At 51.5% G+C, this 16,421-nt stretch overlaps 1 protein-coding gene across 1 annotated transcript in view; it reads right to left on the bottom strand.

The window, feature by feature from the left end:
- The window catches only part of GALNT9 (polypeptide N-acetylgalactosaminyltransferase 9), a 118,659-nt gene that overhangs the window by 96,933 nt on the left and 5,305 nt on the right, over positions 1–16,421 (bottom strand). The window lies entirely within an intron of this gene.

Here is a 16,421-nt window from a genome sequence, read left to right as displayed (position 1 = left end):
AAAAGAATAAAGTTACTGTCAGTGTCTCCCACACTGTTTTATGTGAGTCGATAATAATTATAATTAACAGCCATCTTTTAAACCACCATGATATTTAAACATTTACTTAACAGTTCCTCTATGCTTATACATTTACTTATTTTACATATTTAGGATCATGTTCTTATTTCAGAAATTGAACCACTGGGTCAAGGGTAAAATATTTTTGTGGATCTTGGTGCCAAATTACTTTCCAAAAGGGTTAGATGTGCTTTATACTGTGGTCAGCAGTATCTGTTTTTATGTTTCTAATTAGAAAGTGCATTTCTTCTGATTGAAAAAGTCATAAATACTTATTGTGGAAAATTCTGAAAACATATACACACAGAATCACCCAGGATGTCACTCCACCAGGAAAACCAATATCAATATTTTAGTGCCCTATATTATTTTTATAAGTTTACATATAATAGTTTCAAACATGTTTAATAAATACATGTGATGTATATATAAGTCCATGTTCTGTTCTTATCGCTACATCTTAAGCATTTTCTTATGTCACTAAAAATTCTACATAAGTGTAACTTTATATGGCTGCAAACATAAAATCTCATCTTGTGATTGTACCATTTATTTCTTCATCTGTCCATCAAAAATATATGATGTATCTCAAATGTCAAGAGCCGTGCAGGGTGCTGGCCATCTTTGTCTACACAAAGGGAGGTGGCCCACTCAGTTGTGCTCTAGCCCAGGTGGGTAACCTGCTCAGGTATGCTCCAGCTCCGTCCAGGTAGACAGGAGCTGGACTCACCAAGGCAGAACAGGTGCCTGAGGCCCCAACACAGAGGCCTGGTGGGTGGGTGGCTCTCCTAGGAGCCCAGATCACTGGGAGCTCAGGTGCAGGGAACGGAGTTGGGTCCCGGGCTAAAGGAAGCAAGTGGTCAAGGTTGGGCTCCAAGAGGGCAGGCACAACTCATGGGCCCTTTTCAAATCCAAAGTCCCACCACGCTCCTGCAGATGGAGTGTGTGTCCAGAACTCTCTCTGCTCCGGTGCTCTTGTCCAGAGCCCGAGGTGACACTTTCAGTGAAACGCATTTGGTTTCTGAGGTAGAGATTGGACTTTCGAGAGGAAAAGTGGCTTCCGTTTGAGGATTGGGTGACCCAGAGGGCCCTCCCCTCTTAAATTCATCATCATGGCTGTAATTGGCAGAGATCGCACACGGATGTGAAAGGCTGCTGAAGGCCCACAGCAATTCTACTTTTATGGAATAATCATTGGAAGTTCCTTTCCCGTGACCTGAGGGAACGCAGTTTTCTAATTAGAAGAGATAATTTGGAAGACACCATGGGGAGGAGGAGACAGCTCTATCAGAGCATGGGTGTGAGATGCTATTCATGCCATGTCGGGGGAGGGGGGACTGACTTGGGGCTGGAGGCAGGATAGTGGGGGTGGGGGGTTGGGGAGGGGGGAGCGGCTAGGAGGAGTTTGGATCCCGTTTCCCAGACGCTTTCTCTTGTGCCCTGAGAAAAGTGACAATGGCTGTCAATGATAAATAGGACTGTCACTTGGCATGTGTCAGGGGGCCAAAGGGAGTGGTGGGGATGGGGCGAATGGGTGCACATGCCCCACGCACAGTGGCCACTGCTCCAGATCTAATGGGTCCAAAAACACTAGATCTTCTAGACTTCGGAGAGAAGGCAGCAGTACATATTCGTATCTCTAAATATTAGCATCTCATTCATATTTTGGAAAAAAAATCACATTAAGTTAACAAATAGAGTTTATATCTGTTAGTTAGCTGGGACGGGTGTGGTGGGCTGAGTAATGTCTCCCAAACGTATCAGGTTTTAATCCCCAGATGTGTGAACGCATTGCCTTATATGGGACCCTGCAGGTGGGATTAAGGTATTACCCTTGAGATGAGAGATAGATGGGTTACCCAGGAGGGCCCCAAATGCCATCACCAGTGTCCTTGAAAGGAGAGGGCAGGGAAATCTGACACAGAGAGGAGGCCTGTGGCATGGAGCCTGGGCCGGCAGTGAAGGCACAAAGGAAGGGACACCTGGGCCTCTGGGAGAGTCTGGGAAGGAGCCCCCTGGAGCCTTCAGAGAGTGTGGCCCTGCCCACACCCCGATCTTAGCCCAGGGAAACCCATCTTAGGCTCCTGACCTCTGTAACCGTGAGAGAAAAATATCTGTGTGGTTTTAAGCAACTCCCAGCCCATGAGTTGTCACAGCAGCAGTGGAGAGATGCACAGGACAGAAGAAGCCACTGTAACAGCTTCAGATGTTCATATCCTGGGTGGTCCCTTCCTCGCTCCTCTGCCCCAGGCCTCACATCCTGACATCCTCAGGATGGGGCAAGGGACCCAGCAGAGAGCTGGGTGGAGACCTGCCTGCTGAAGTGCAGTCTCATGGGGGTGGGGAGGCCCCCAGAACTGGGATCTTGGAATGGTCTGCTCTCACCAGTCCTTCCCAGGAGCCCTGGGCTGGACAGTCCAACAACTTTTGTCTACAGTCGGCGCATGTGAACCACAGTGCCCTAGGGATGGTGGGGGCACAGACCATCAGATGTAGAAGTTCGGGGAGAGAGGGGTAAAGGCATCTGCTGAGAAGCCACAGGAGCCAGGTGGAGGCAGGGCCAGGCCTGGAGGCCAGCTGTCCCGGTACCCTGACCCTGGAGTCCAGAGGGATGCTCCAGCCACTGGGTACCTCAGAACCCCAGGGTAGCCAGCTAGAATGCAGGAGCCTGGGTTCTGGGGTGCCCAGAGGCTGGGTACACCTCAGGAAACTTGGGCACTGACCTTCAGCAGACGGCCCAGACCCTGCAGGGGAGCGAGCAGCCAACAGGAAGAAGGGCCCAGCATGGGGATCAAGTCCCAGAGGCACGCCAAGTCCCCACGTGGTGTTCGTAGAAATCAGTGCAAGCAGGTCTTGTGAGAAGCCTTCCTCTGGAAGGATCCAGCAGGATGGCTTCCTAGGTCTGCTTCTTCACAGGCTGCAGCCTAGGGCCCCACCCCTCCATAGGCAGGGCTGCAGCCCCCGCCTCACTGCGGGTTCTGCACAGCGCCTTGAGGAGTCAAGAGCTTGTGCCCTTGGTTTAGGTGAATGGACAAGGGTGGTGGGTTGAATGGTGGCCCCAAAGCCCTGCACATGTGACCTGTGACCATGGCCTTATTCAGAAACAGGGTCTTTGCAGATGTTAACTAAGCTAAGGACTCTAGGTGAAGTCATCTGGATGAGGTGGGTCCTAAATCCAACGATGAGCGTCCTTACAGTTCAGAGAGACACAGAAGGAGAAGCCACATGAGGAGGGAGACAGAGATCTGAGTGAAGTGCCTACAAGCCAAGGATCGCCAGGGAGCCAGGACTGCCAGGAGCCAAGAGAAGCTGAAGAGAGGCCTGGAACAGATTCTGCCTCAGCGCCTCCAGGAGGATTCAACCTGCCAACACTTTGATTTCAGACTTCTGGCCTCTAGGACAGGGAAAGGATAAATTCTGGATGTTTACAGCTACCCTGTTTGTGGTCATTTGTTATGTAGCAGCCCCAGGAAACTCATACAATGGTGAAGGGGGAGGGGGAGGAGGGGGGGAATTGTAAGAAAAAGGCCAGCGGCAGACCCCATGGTTGCTCGGCTAGCATCTACTCTCTCCATCCTTTTTATTAGTAGAACCACAATTTGTTTTGGATAGTAAAAAAAAAATGCTAAAGCGCTCACCTCCTTGGGCTGACCTTGCAGCTAGAAGTGGCACATGCCCAAGATCTGGTCATTAAGATTTAAATGGAATTTTCTGGGTGGAATTTCTGGGAAATGTGTCTAAAAGGCACAGACTCAGCTAGTATATGTGGGATCTGTTTTTGTTTTTTGCCTTTTATCTACATTCTTTCCCCCCTTTCTCCTACCTGGAATGAGGACTCAATGCCTGGGGTCCAAGCAGCCATTGTATGACCATGAAGTAGACTCACACAAGAGAAAGGTGGGGGCTGGAACTTAAATGGGATTGGGCTCTTGAGGATGTCTATCATCCTCTGGATTTCGTGTTCCATAAGAAAAACAAAGCATAGTGCAGTTACGTCATATCAATCAGGGTTTTGTCAGAACTCTGAATTCTCCACCCAGAGAAGTAAGGGGGTCCATGTTAGGAATAAGAGGACACCACAACGAGAAAGACCAGGCCACCTTCCCCAGTGGACTCCCACCCAAGAAGGACTTGGCTGCCCATCCCGGGCCAAGAGCCTTACAGGTACGCAGACGAAGCCACCAGCTCCAGAGGAGCTCCTCCAACCTTCCTCTCCCCCAGCAAAGTCATTTCACACTTGGCCAACCCACTCCTTCCAGCACAGAAACCTGGGCTATGTGGGCGGCTGTGATTTTTCAACTTGGAAGGAAGCGTGGCTTTCAAGCTTCCAGCTTGTCTTTGAGTCACTGATTTCCATCTGTCACGGTGACTTAAGCCAATATTCCAGGAGAGGAAGCCGCCCAAATGAAGAGGCTGCCGGTCACAAGATAATCTGAGAGGAAGAGGTCGGATGGAGACACCTTCAGGAAGTCAGAGGCTGTCCTCACCAGAAAGTCGGGCAGGACACCTCTGGAGACACACGGCAGCTGGCAGCCCAGATAAGGGGACTCCATCAGTAGGGGACCCACAGGGCCAGGCCAGGCCAGTCAGGCCAACTTGCGCCCTAAAACCACCTAAGAATGTTAGATTTAAAACCAAGTAGCAAGATCAATTGCGAAAAAGCAGTAAATATCTGACAAGATGGGAAGAAATTACTAGGACAAAAGGGAAGAACAGAAGGGATCTGAAAGATGACTGAGTCCAGGACTTGCTTTTTTCCCTGAGGATGCTCTGAACATGGGGAACTTAGGGACACAGAGGGGAGGAAGTCAGAGGGCCAGATGGGCCCCTGTGAGGGGCACATAGCCTCTGGGTGGCCTGGGGACCCACAGGCCTTGAACAGGTATGGTAAGGAGGGGCTCTACTAAAGACCTTCCTCCTCCCAGCCCCTCACCCCCATGAACCTGGAGGAGGAGATGCAAAATTTACCCTTCCAGGCCTCCAATGAGACCATGAATCCATGCTTTCTGAAGATGATCAGCACACAGCAAACACACTGGGATGCTCGAGAAGAACAGACAGACTCCAGATGGGTGGTGCCAGGTGGTGGGTCCTTACACTCCCCTGGGATCAAAGAGGTATCAGGGGATTTCGCTGGTGGTCCAGTGGTTAAGAATCAACCTTCCTCTGCAGGGGACACAGATTAAATCCCTAGGTGGGGAACTAAGATTCCCCCATGCCGTGGGGTGATTAAACCCACACACAACAGCTAGAGAAGCCCAGGTGTTGCAAAGACCCAGTGCAGCCAGAACAAAAAAAAAGACACCATCAGTCTCCTCTCCTAGCATCACCCAGAAAGTGGGACTCCACAGTTTGCAGTGGAGAAACACATCCTACCCGCCATGACCCACTAATCACCCACCAGACTCCTGACAGTCCTCCATGTGCCCATGACCTTGACCAGAGACTTCACGGAGCATGGGTTTGGGGGTTGAGGGGTGGCAATGATGGCAAGCCAAACATCCCACCACCCCAGCTTCCCTCTCTCTTCCCCAGTGAGAATTTAGGCTAATTTTATGTGCTTGGCTATTAATTTTAATGATTACAAAGCAGAGATAAAAGCAAGAGCCCCTGGTTTGCCTTTGAAGATAACGTCCCTCCCAGCTTCCGTTTTATCCACTCTCTCCAAACACAACGGGTAATTTCATTACAGACAGGTCTTTTAAGATTCCCTGGGGACCCAAACCAATAACATATTGTCAATAGCGGGAAGACTGACTGCCCTTCTGCAACTATGAAGTCATGAAGATTTCGCAGGACACGGCAGTACCTGTAAAATATATTCTCACTGAGACTAATATAATATTTGATAAATCTTCACACATAGTACTTGTGTTCAACTAATATGAATATTTATGGGTCCAAAGCAAGGGAGATAAGGAATGACTGGAAATATCTGGCAAAATGGATTTCCTGGCTCCTTCACTTTGTTAAGTACGTGGGGCCGTGGAACGTCCCTCTGTCAGCTCTGTGCAGGAATATGTCCCCGGATTTGGGTCTGGTTGCTACTGGGGAGCAGTAATGGGGGAATGTTTGGGTGTCCTGTCACTTCAAGGTCACCTGGTTCTGATTAAAGCCTCCCGAGACTGTCAGGGTGGCCAGGGCCTGACACCCCCATGCCCATGGCATCAGACTCCAGTCCTGATGGCAGAGTCTCCCAGGAAATGCTTGTCCCCCGGACCAGCCCAGCTCTGGGGGGTCACAGGCAGAAGGAGACCTCGGAGGCTACACTCAGGTCCTTAGGGAGCCGAGAGCTTGGGTGCCACAGAGAGTGAGGCTGACTCAGTGCCCCCAGCCCCACTGGGGACAGGGCTCAGCCTCACCCTGGCCTGCTTGCTGCCCTCCAGGGCAGTTGCTGCCTGCCATGCTCAGGCCAGAGCCCCAGGACTTTGTGCATAGTAGGTGCTTATGAATGAAGGAAGGAATGAATGCATGAATGAAGGGGCCACCGCAGGCCCCCAAGGGAAGGAAACAGAATGGGGACCAGGAGTACTGCCCCTGAGCTCTGTCCTGGAGACAGTGACCTTCCAGACAAAGAATGGTGGATAAGCATGAGAGTTTATGTTGACCTCGAAAAGGCAGGGTGCCCCCATCCCAGTGTGGCCCCCCAGCTCAGTCAGCTTAAGCTGCATAACAAGTACCACCAACAGGGGGCCAAACAGCAGACATTTCTTATGGCTTTGGAGGCAAGAAGTCCAGATCAAAGCAGCAGTTTGGTTCCTGATGAGAACCCTCTCCTTAGCTTGCAGAGGGCAGCCTTCCTGCTGCGTCCTCAGGGCCCTTCCTTGGTGTGTGCGTGCACAGACCATGAGATTCCCATCCTCCTCTTCTTAGGAGGCCAGTGATCCCATCACAGGGGCTGCCCTCATGACCTCACCTAACCCTAATCACATCCCAGAGGCCCCACCAGGGTTAGGGCTCCAACATAGGAATGCGGGGAACACAGACATTCAGTCCATTGCATTTCACCCCAGCTCCCCAAATTCACATCCTTCTCTCATGGAAAATACACTCACTCCATCCCAACAGCCAACAAGATGCGAGAGTCATAGGCCCACTGTCCAGTGGGTTTGTGAAGATCCGCCTGTCTGTCATCCATCATCCATCCACCTCCCCACGCATCCACTCATCCATTCAAGCATCCTTCCTTCCTCCCTCCCTCCACCCATCCATCAATTCACCCACCCATCCGGGGAACAAATATTTATTGAGAAAATGTTATGTATCAGGCATCATGCTACCCTATCTGTTCAAACTCTGCCCCATTTCAATTCTTTTCCTTCCATTGTCTTTGCTTACATTTCTGAGGAGTCACTATGTGTCAGGCACTTTCACATGCATCACCTTGTCTAATCTCCTCAAAATCCTATCATGGAAGGGTGATCATGTTTCCCATTTCACAGATGGGAAAAGCACAGCTCAGCAAGGAGAACTGGCCTGACATGGTCATCCAGTTGGGGTTTGGACCCAGGTCCATCCAACTCCAGTGTGCAGCTCCAAACTCCTCCTCATCCATGAAAGCCTCCTAACCTTCAACACAACCCATCAACACAGTGCTCCCTTTTGTTGCTGATACTCAGTGCCTTAGAGGACAGAGAATGCCAGTTGGCTGCCTCTTTCCCACCTCACTGTAAATTCTCAGAGGAAAGCACCCACCCAACCTCCGAGCTTTGGGCACACCCTCCTGTGCTCTGCACAGCAGATCGTGTTCTGTGAGTAAAGTATTAATTGGATTAAGCTATCTCCCTGATTCCCCTTCTTCAACCTCCCGTGGACATCTTGGAGCATTATGTTTTTCTGCAGGGGTGGGGCTGCATAAGAAACAGAATCACAGGCCTGGTGGAGTTGGATGAGGGGAGGTCAGAGAAACTGTGGACAAGCAGAAACCAGAGCTGGTGCTGAACCAGGTCATCTGAGCCAGAACCACATGCCAGGCATTACCCCCACGAGCTTACATGCTTCCTCCACTTACTTCTTAGAATAAAACCAAGAGATAATTACTATTTCATCCCATTGTACAGGTGAGGAAACTGAGCAAGGCTGTGAAGGAACCTGCACAAGGCTGCAGGGAGCAGGGCTGCTCACCTGGGTGTTTTGACTCCGCAGTCACATTGCAGCTGCAAGGCTCTGCCCCCATCAAGGAAGATATAAGCTTGTTTGCTTCCCTGTGTCCACTGCAAAGTGCTCAAGCACACAGAATATTAACACATTTTCCACAATATGCTCAAATAGTGTGAAAATAGTCCCAGGCACTTTCCGTTATTGTCTTTCTCTGGAATAAAATTGAAGCTTGCTGGGTTTCAGATGGGGGCTGCACATAGAACCGATTTGACTTAACTATTCTGTTAAAAGTAAAAGTAGTCCTTTTTGCTCGAGCAGGAGGTATCAGTCCTCACCACCGAGCTCACTAAGTTGATGTCTTCCAGCTCATCGTCGGGGAGGCAGGGCAGGGCAGGGACCCTGGCACCAGTGTGCCTGGGTCCCAGTCCCACTGCTGCCAGTGGGGGCTGACCTTGCTTGGCCATGGTCGCATCAGCGAATTGAAGATAGATTATCTCCTGCACAGGCTGTTGTGAGCACCAAACATGGTCACAGACCTCGAGCGCATAGCATGGTGCATCCACCTTGGTTATTGTTACCATCAGGTGAGTGCGAAACATCTCAGAATGATGCCAACCAATGGCTGGGACTCAACTCTGGAGCTGTGAGCAACCTTTGTCCTGGGGTCTCCCCCAGAAACGTGAAGGCTGGGAAGCAGGGCTCAGGGTGTGGGAAGGAGAGCAGCCCTTCACCTGAGAATGCTCTCCAAGAGGTGGCAACATCTACAGGGTGGAGGCGAAGGACGGTGGGGGTGGCAGTGCCAGAGAGGAAGGGGCGTCCAAGATGAGAATCCCGGAGGAGGCACAGCGGGCCAGGCAGCCCCCCGCCAGTGCCCACTGCCTTTGGAGCCAGACGGATCTTTCCTAAACTTTCCCCCTGCTCTCCAGAAAAGGCCTGGGGATGCACCACTCTTGAGGGGAATGGGGGGAGGAGATCAGCTCCCCTCGCGGCTGGGAGGTGACAAGGCCCCTCTCTGCCCAGGCCCTTGCAGCCCCTTAGGCCTTTAGCAGCCTCTCCCAGGCTCCTACCTGCCCTGTGAGGGGGTCCCACCTTACAGACCAGGGGTTCTCAGCCCCACCAACTCAGTGTTCCTATTCACAACACACATCTGTAGTGGCCCCTATTCTGAAATAGGATGTAGGTAATACAAAACCAGACATATGCTTTCTTTTTAAAAACCCATTTAATAGTACATGTGTGCTAAGCCACTTCAGTCGTGTCCGACTCTTTGCGACCCTATGGACCAGAGTCCGCCAGGCTCTTTTGTCCATGGGATTCTCCAAGCAAGAATACTGGAGTGGGTTGCCATGCCCTTCTCCAGGGGATCTTTCCAGCTCAGGATCGAAACCTCAACTGATAACTTTATTTGCTGCCTCTCTGAGAAAATGGAAAAAAAGAGAGTACCCCAGCTTCCACCCCACCTGGCTAGCTCACTTACTGTCCCTCTACCTCAGAAGCAGGAGCAGGAGGAGCTGTCCGAGGTGCTGGACAGGCCCCAGCTCCTGAGCTGGGGTGCCACCCTCTCATGGGCTCCAGGATGGGTTCTGGCACCCAATCCTCCCCTCTCAGCTAATTCTTATCTTGGAAATAACACCCTCTGTCTGCCCCATCTCCCTCTCCAGGACAGACCTTCATCTCATCCTCCTTCACAGGACTGGTTCTCAATTGGGGGAGGAGATGCCCCCAGGGGAAATTTGACAGTACTTCTCCATGTCCCATGTTGCATGGGGGTCCAACCACCAATAGTCATCCAGCCCCCAAATCCACAGTGCTTTGCAGAAAGGCCCCATGTCTGCCGCTTCCAACTTCACCCCCAACCCTCATCTAAGCTGCCTTTGTCCAGGTCACCCCCACCCTTGGAGCAGCAGTCAGCCCTCAGTGCTCATGGAGTGTGACCCATCAAAGTACTCAGCGGTGCTGGTCCCCTTGATGCCCAGGATCAGACACTGGCCTGCCTCACCTCTCTTCTGGCTACTCCTCATCTCCTGGTAGACTGTCCCAGCTCGGCCAACCTGTCTCTTCCCCTGCACTCACTCCCTGGTCTGGGTGAGACCATAAAGCTATGTGGGTTTCGATAGCATCTGCATGTGGGTAACTCCTGCTATGGGCTCAACTATGTCCTCTAAAAGCTGTGCATTGAGGGGACTTCCCTGGTGGTCCAGTGGTTAAGAATCCACCTTGCAATGCAGGGGACATAAGTTTGATCCCTGATCAGGAAACTAAGGTCCCACATACCAAGGAGCAACTAAGGCTGCATGGCACAACTACTGAGCTTGCACACTCTGGAACGCATGTGCCCCAACTGGAGAGTCCGTGTACTGCAACAAAAGATCCTGCGTGTCACAACTAAGACCCCATGCAGTCAAATAAATAAATACTTTTTTAAAAAAAAGGTTGTATGTTGAAGACCTAACTTCAATGTGACTGTATCTGGAGAGGGGCCTTAGGGGGGTGATTAAGATTAAATGAGGTCACCGGGGGACCCTAAACTAATAGGACTGTGGCCTTACAGAGGGAGAGACAGCAGGAATGCTCAGGCACACAGAAGAAGCTGTCCGCAAGCCAGGAGGGAGGCCTCATCAGAAACCAGCCATGCCAGCACCTTGATCTTGGTTTTCAAGCCTTCAGAATTGTGAGACAATGAATTTCCGTGGTTTAAGCCCTCCAAGTGTGATACCTGGTTAAAGCAGCTGGAGCACTCATACAGCTCCCAGTGTGAGTCTCCAGCACGGACTCCCTGACCAATATTCTAGCCAACCCTCCAGCATGCACTGTGCCTCAGGACTCTTGCACTTGCTGGGCCTGGAGCTCCCTCCTTCAGATCTCTGCAGGTCACATCCCCATCCTTACTTTCAGACTTCACTTAAAAGTCACTCCCTTCTTGGGGCCTTCTCCGGACACTGGATGGAGATGCCAGTGCCTCTCCCCTGACACTTCATCCTTCTGCCTTATTTTGCCCCCTACCATGTATTCATGTTCAGTAGTCTGTTCAGTTTGCTCACTGCGATCAGCAGAATCATGGACCCCAAAGCTGTTCACATCCCAGCCCCCAGAACCTGGGAATATGTTAGGTTAACATGGCAGAGAAAATTAAAGGTGTTCATCAGCTGAATTTGAGCTGGATTATCCAGTGGGCCCCTGTGATCATAAGGACGCTTAAAGGTAGAAGAGGGAGGCGAAGAGGAGAGTGGGGGTTGGGATGTGACTTTGGGGGAATGGCACAAAAAGGCGAAACACTGCTGGATTCGGAGATGGAGGCCAGATATGGATGCAGGATATGGGTGCTGAACCCCAGGAAAGGCAAGGAAACAGGCAGGAAAAGCCTCCACAGGGCACCCTCCCCAGGAGACCCGTGTCAGCCTTTGACCTGCAGGAGCCTGAGAAGAAGGCTTTCATCACACACCTCTAAACACGCTGTGTTCTCGGACCAGGACATCTGCAAGAACCAGTATTTCTACAAATTCCATGATCTTTCTGTGAACAGCACAACTACATTGCACTCCAGTGTCAAAAGCATTAACTCGTTACATAAAAATGTCTACAATATATGACTATTTTGGTAACTTCCTGTTGAGATTTCTTCCATTTTTAAAGAAATATACTTAGAGGCTCATGAACCAGCTGCAACCTGAGCCTCTCAACCTCCAGGAGGTCCTGTCTGGCAAGTCAGTCCACACACAATTGGGACAATTAGGACTTCCCCTCGTCCCAGCCACTGTCCCCCTGTACCAGCCCTGTGTCTGGCTCTGGGCACACACTGCCCCTCTAGCCTTGAAGCCAAGCCTCACTTCTAACCAGGGTGGAAAACCCAGGGAGGAGCCATCCAGGAGGCTACTGGAGCAGCTACCGGGGCCAGGACCCATCATAGGCCAGGCACCTGTAGATCTTATTTCTCTGGCACACTGCTAGGCCTGGGGCAGCATATTAAGAGCCATTGCACTTGGGCTCATTTACTTAAAAATAAAACCCAACAGCTGAGGCTTCTGAGCAAAGCCCCTCTCTGGAGGACCGGAAGGTCGAAGGTCGCTGCCTGAGCCAGGCCAGACGTGTATGGCAGGATTGCCTGCCAAGGTGGACCACCCCCGCGAAGCGAGGCAGGGCGAGGGGTGCTGGGGAGTGGCCTGGGGTGTGTTCAATGCTGCTGCCTCCTTCTCAAGACCCAGGAGTCAGGGCTACATCTGCACAAGTGGGTTATTTTATTTTTATTTATGTTTTATCAGACTCAGAGCTTCAGAAAGCCTTGGAAAGAGCACAGATCCAGAGTCCAGCATCTCCCTTCATCAATTCTGAGGCCATCAATCCACAACCCTAGGGGAGACCACTTTCTAAGACCAGGTGCTACAGCAAGGAGCCTCGAGGGCCATCCATGACAGCAACCTCACACTGGTCTTTCCTCCAGCCTTCCTGCAGTATCCATGTCTCTGTAAACCACTCGATTCATGTTACTTAATAGCCTGCTTTAAACTGATGCACTTTTGAATTAAGTGAATTTGCTTCTTAAATAAGTGAGGTATTGATACGCAAGATAGGAGACCTCTATCCTTTGCCCAAAATGTTAATCAGTAAAAAATGAAACAGCATTTGGCTATTAAAGTCTAGCTGGATACACAGCCAGCCAAGGATGCTGAGCCTGGGGGTGGCTCTAAAGGTAGATAGGCAAGTTCAGAGCATGCAAGAGGCACGTTGCCATTGAATTGAGACTGTCTTGGTATAGTCAGCAAGGTCAAAGAGGATGCATGGGGGACAGCCTTCAGGATGGCACTCTTCCTGTGCCCAGCAGGATCCCGAACTTTGATCAGTATGGGTTAGCCATCTCACTGGACACAAGGATGACCCCCTTCACTCAAGCCAATTCTTTTTGCCTCTACAAGGTTCTGCTGAGGTTGGTGTTTCCATCATCCCCACTTTACAGATGAGAAAACTGAGACTAGAGGGGGGTGACTGACTTGCTGAGATGTGGAGCCAGGTATGAACCCAGCCAGTCAACCCCTATGTTCTAGACAGAAGGCAGGGATCTCCACGGGAGTTTTCTGGCCCCCAGGGGACACTTGACAATGTCTCATGCCGCAGCTGGAGGTGGGAGCAGAGAGAACTGCTGGTGTCCAGTGGGTGGAGGCCAGAGATGCTGCTCAACAGCTTACCAGCACCGTACCACCGTGTGCAAAGATTACCTGGCCCAGATGTCAACAGCAACATGTTGAGAAGCCCTGACTAGGGACCCCAAGGCAGGCCACAGGCTGAGCAGGCCAGAATCAAGACTGTCCTGTCCCTCAGGTGGCTGGAGAGACTGTGTGTTGTCACTGCTGTCATTTCGGTCCCTCAGATCTGAGTGAGATCTCAAATGTGCTTTATAAATCCAACCAGCTAGACAGAGGCACAGACTTCCATGGTCGCAGATGAAGTCCAAGCGTTCTCCTGATAGCCACACACCACTCTCCTCCTTCATAGCACTCACGTAGGTTGGGAAGATCCCCTGGAGGAGGGCATGGCAACCCACTCCAGTGTCCTTGCCTGGAGAATCCCCATGGACAGAGGAGCCTGGCGGGCTATAATCCATGAGGTCGCAAAGAGTTGGACTGAGTGATGAAGCACAGCACCACTCACGTGGGGCTGGCCCCTGCCCCGATGCCCTTCCCCGATCCCCTCACAGCTCACTCACATCTGAGTTCGATCATCATAGAGGAGCTCCCCACCCACCCTTGGTGTCAGTCTCCCAGCACACACAGCCACTGTGGTCCTCTGGTGGTCAGAACTCAGGGCATCATGGTTACACTCCCTTTGGAGGCTCCAGGAAAGGGTCCTTCCTGCCTATTCCAGCCTCTGGAGTTGCTGGCATCCTCGGAGTCCTTGGCTTGTAGACGCATCACCCCAGTCTCCGTCTCTGCCTTCTATCTTCTATGTCTGCGTCCCTCTTGGTCTCATAAGGACAATATTGTCCTTATAAATCACTGGATCAGGGCCCACCTTACTCCAGTACAACCTCATCTGCGTACGTCTGCAAACAGGGTTACATTCTGAGGACACGAATCTGGGGAAATGCTATTCAAGCCACACCCCATCTAAAGTGAGACCCCGTCCCACCCACCCACTCTCCATCACTCTTCCTCTTGGTGGCTTCCTTTCTGTCTGGAGTTGCCCTGTTCACAGCACTCGTTGCTCACCTGCCTCCCTCCTAGGACGTCAGCCCTGAGAGGCAGGGACCTGCATCTCCTTCGCTCCTACACCCTGACTCAGCATCAGGAACATAGGAGGGGTGAATGATAAGGATAAAGAAGATACTGCCTTCATTCCAGAAAATGAGAAGCTTCAGCCTGCAGAGCAGTTTCCAAGGACCCATCTCACCATGAATCAGCCTCTCCCCATCCCTCTTTTGACACCTGGCTATCCTCCCTTCAAGGGTACCTGTGCTTTTTGAGAGCAGAACAGAAAAGCTGACCAAAGAGCAGAAAAGCTGTTCCAAGAGCTGGATCCCAGGCAGTAATGTCCCCAGTAGGACATGGGATATGGAAGTGAATAGAGACTTATTTTTGTCAAGTTATCAGCCAACGAAGGATAAACTGTCCTTTCAGAAAATAGTGCCGAACCTCTGAAATATGCAAATTGCTGAGCTGAATTGTAAATGCAATCACTCAGCCCTGGCAGGCTCCCAAGGTGAGGGTCACGGTTGGCCTGAGTTATTCCTAGAAGTGGGGCCCCGGCTGGATCTGCAGAGTCTCTGGATAGAGCCAGCCCCTCCAGAGTGAGGTCTGCTCCTCCCAGGGGAATTGCGTGAGGGGTGTTTATCTCAGGGTGAAGCACCCCTACCTCTCATCGCCCCAGATGCCAAGGCCCAGGACTGCACAGCGCTAACCTCTGTGACCATAAGTGGCTTCGGCTGTTCTGATATGGGTGGATGGGGTCACAGGCAGACCAGCAGGCAGAGGAGCACAGGCAAAGAAGGGGAAAAAAAACAAAACCAACATGCTGTTAATCTTCTCAGGGTGAGTGAAATGTAATTGCAGGCGGCTCCCATGTAGGAGAATGGAAAAAGCCATTCGTGTCAAAAGCCCCCTCGCTGGCTGTGGTTGTGCAAAAGCCTGGGCTCTGGTTGGGAGCACCAACTATTTTTTCACTTTCTGTAGTAAATCAACAACTGTGGGGGATGTGAGACAGATGCAGGGGGAGAGGCCAGCCAATTAATGACTTGGGGTGGGGGTGGGGGTTGGGGGAGGAAGTGGCCAACCAATTAATTGCTGCCATTCTGAAGCAAGACCTGCCAGGACCCGTGATTAAATCCTGAACGAATGGCAACTATTTCTCCGGCCACGGTGGCTTTGACTGCTGGGATCAGCAATGCAGGACGTTTTAACTCATAAAGCAGATTCAAGGAAGATGGAGGAGATTGATGAACTCTAGCTGGAAGGGCCCAGGAACCAGCGGGGAGCTACTTCTAGAATTAAAATTCACAATGACTAGGGAAATCTTTCCGATGAAACACACATGCCCTGCAAGTGGAATATCTTAGGCATCTTCAAAACGGAGCTGCTCGTGCATAGCAAAGGGCTTGAAAACCCTTCTTGAGAAGTCAGCACCTTCTATGCACACGGGCTCTCAGGAGTGGGCAGACTGGGACAGGCATACCACAGAGGTGAGGAGTGGTCCAGAGGGGCAGCCAGCCCCTCGCCGTCCCCAGGAACCTTCCAGGCCCCTCTCAGACACCCACCCCGCCCCCCTCCACCAGGCTCTTCTGCAGGCTCCACCCACCTGGGGCATTCATCCTTTGGTCACTGGAAGGGCACTGATCGGGCATCCACCCCATGCCAGGTTTGAGGCACTTGCTGTCCTCACATGGCTTGTGCTCCCATGTGATATTTGAATTCCCACGCCAGGTGGGGACTGTTTGGATACCTCTCCAAATTCAGCTTCTCAGCTGTGACACCTGCCTACCACCAAAGCAACCACCACAGTGCAGGAAAGTTCCACACGGAGGGGTTTGCTCCCCCTGCAGCCCGAGGGGCCAAGGCAAACACAGGGTGACCTCCTGGCATTCTCTCCATCTGCCTCCTTCTCGCCTCTCTCCAGGCACCTCCTGGTCTCAACTCCAAAATTCTTCGATTACTAAAACTCAGGGTGGGGACTTCCCTGTCAGTTCAGTAGTGAAGACTTTGAATGCAGGGGCTGTGGGCTCAATCCCTGGTGGGGGAGCTGAGATCCAATGGAGGAGAACAGAAAAAGCGATTCAA

This window comes from Bos indicus, chromosome 17 (genome assembly GCF_029378745.1).
Source record: "Bos indicus isolate NIAB-ARS_2022 breed Sahiwal x Tharparkar chromosome 17, NIAB-ARS_B.indTharparkar_mat_pri_1.0, whole genome shotgun sequence".
In the NCBI taxonomy this organism is placed as follows: Eukaryota; Metazoa; Chordata; class Mammalia; order Artiodactyla; family Bovidae; genus Bos; species Bos indicus.
The sequence above is the reverse complement of the archived record's forward strand: the minus strand, read 5'-3'. Positions and strand labels throughout refer to the sequence as shown.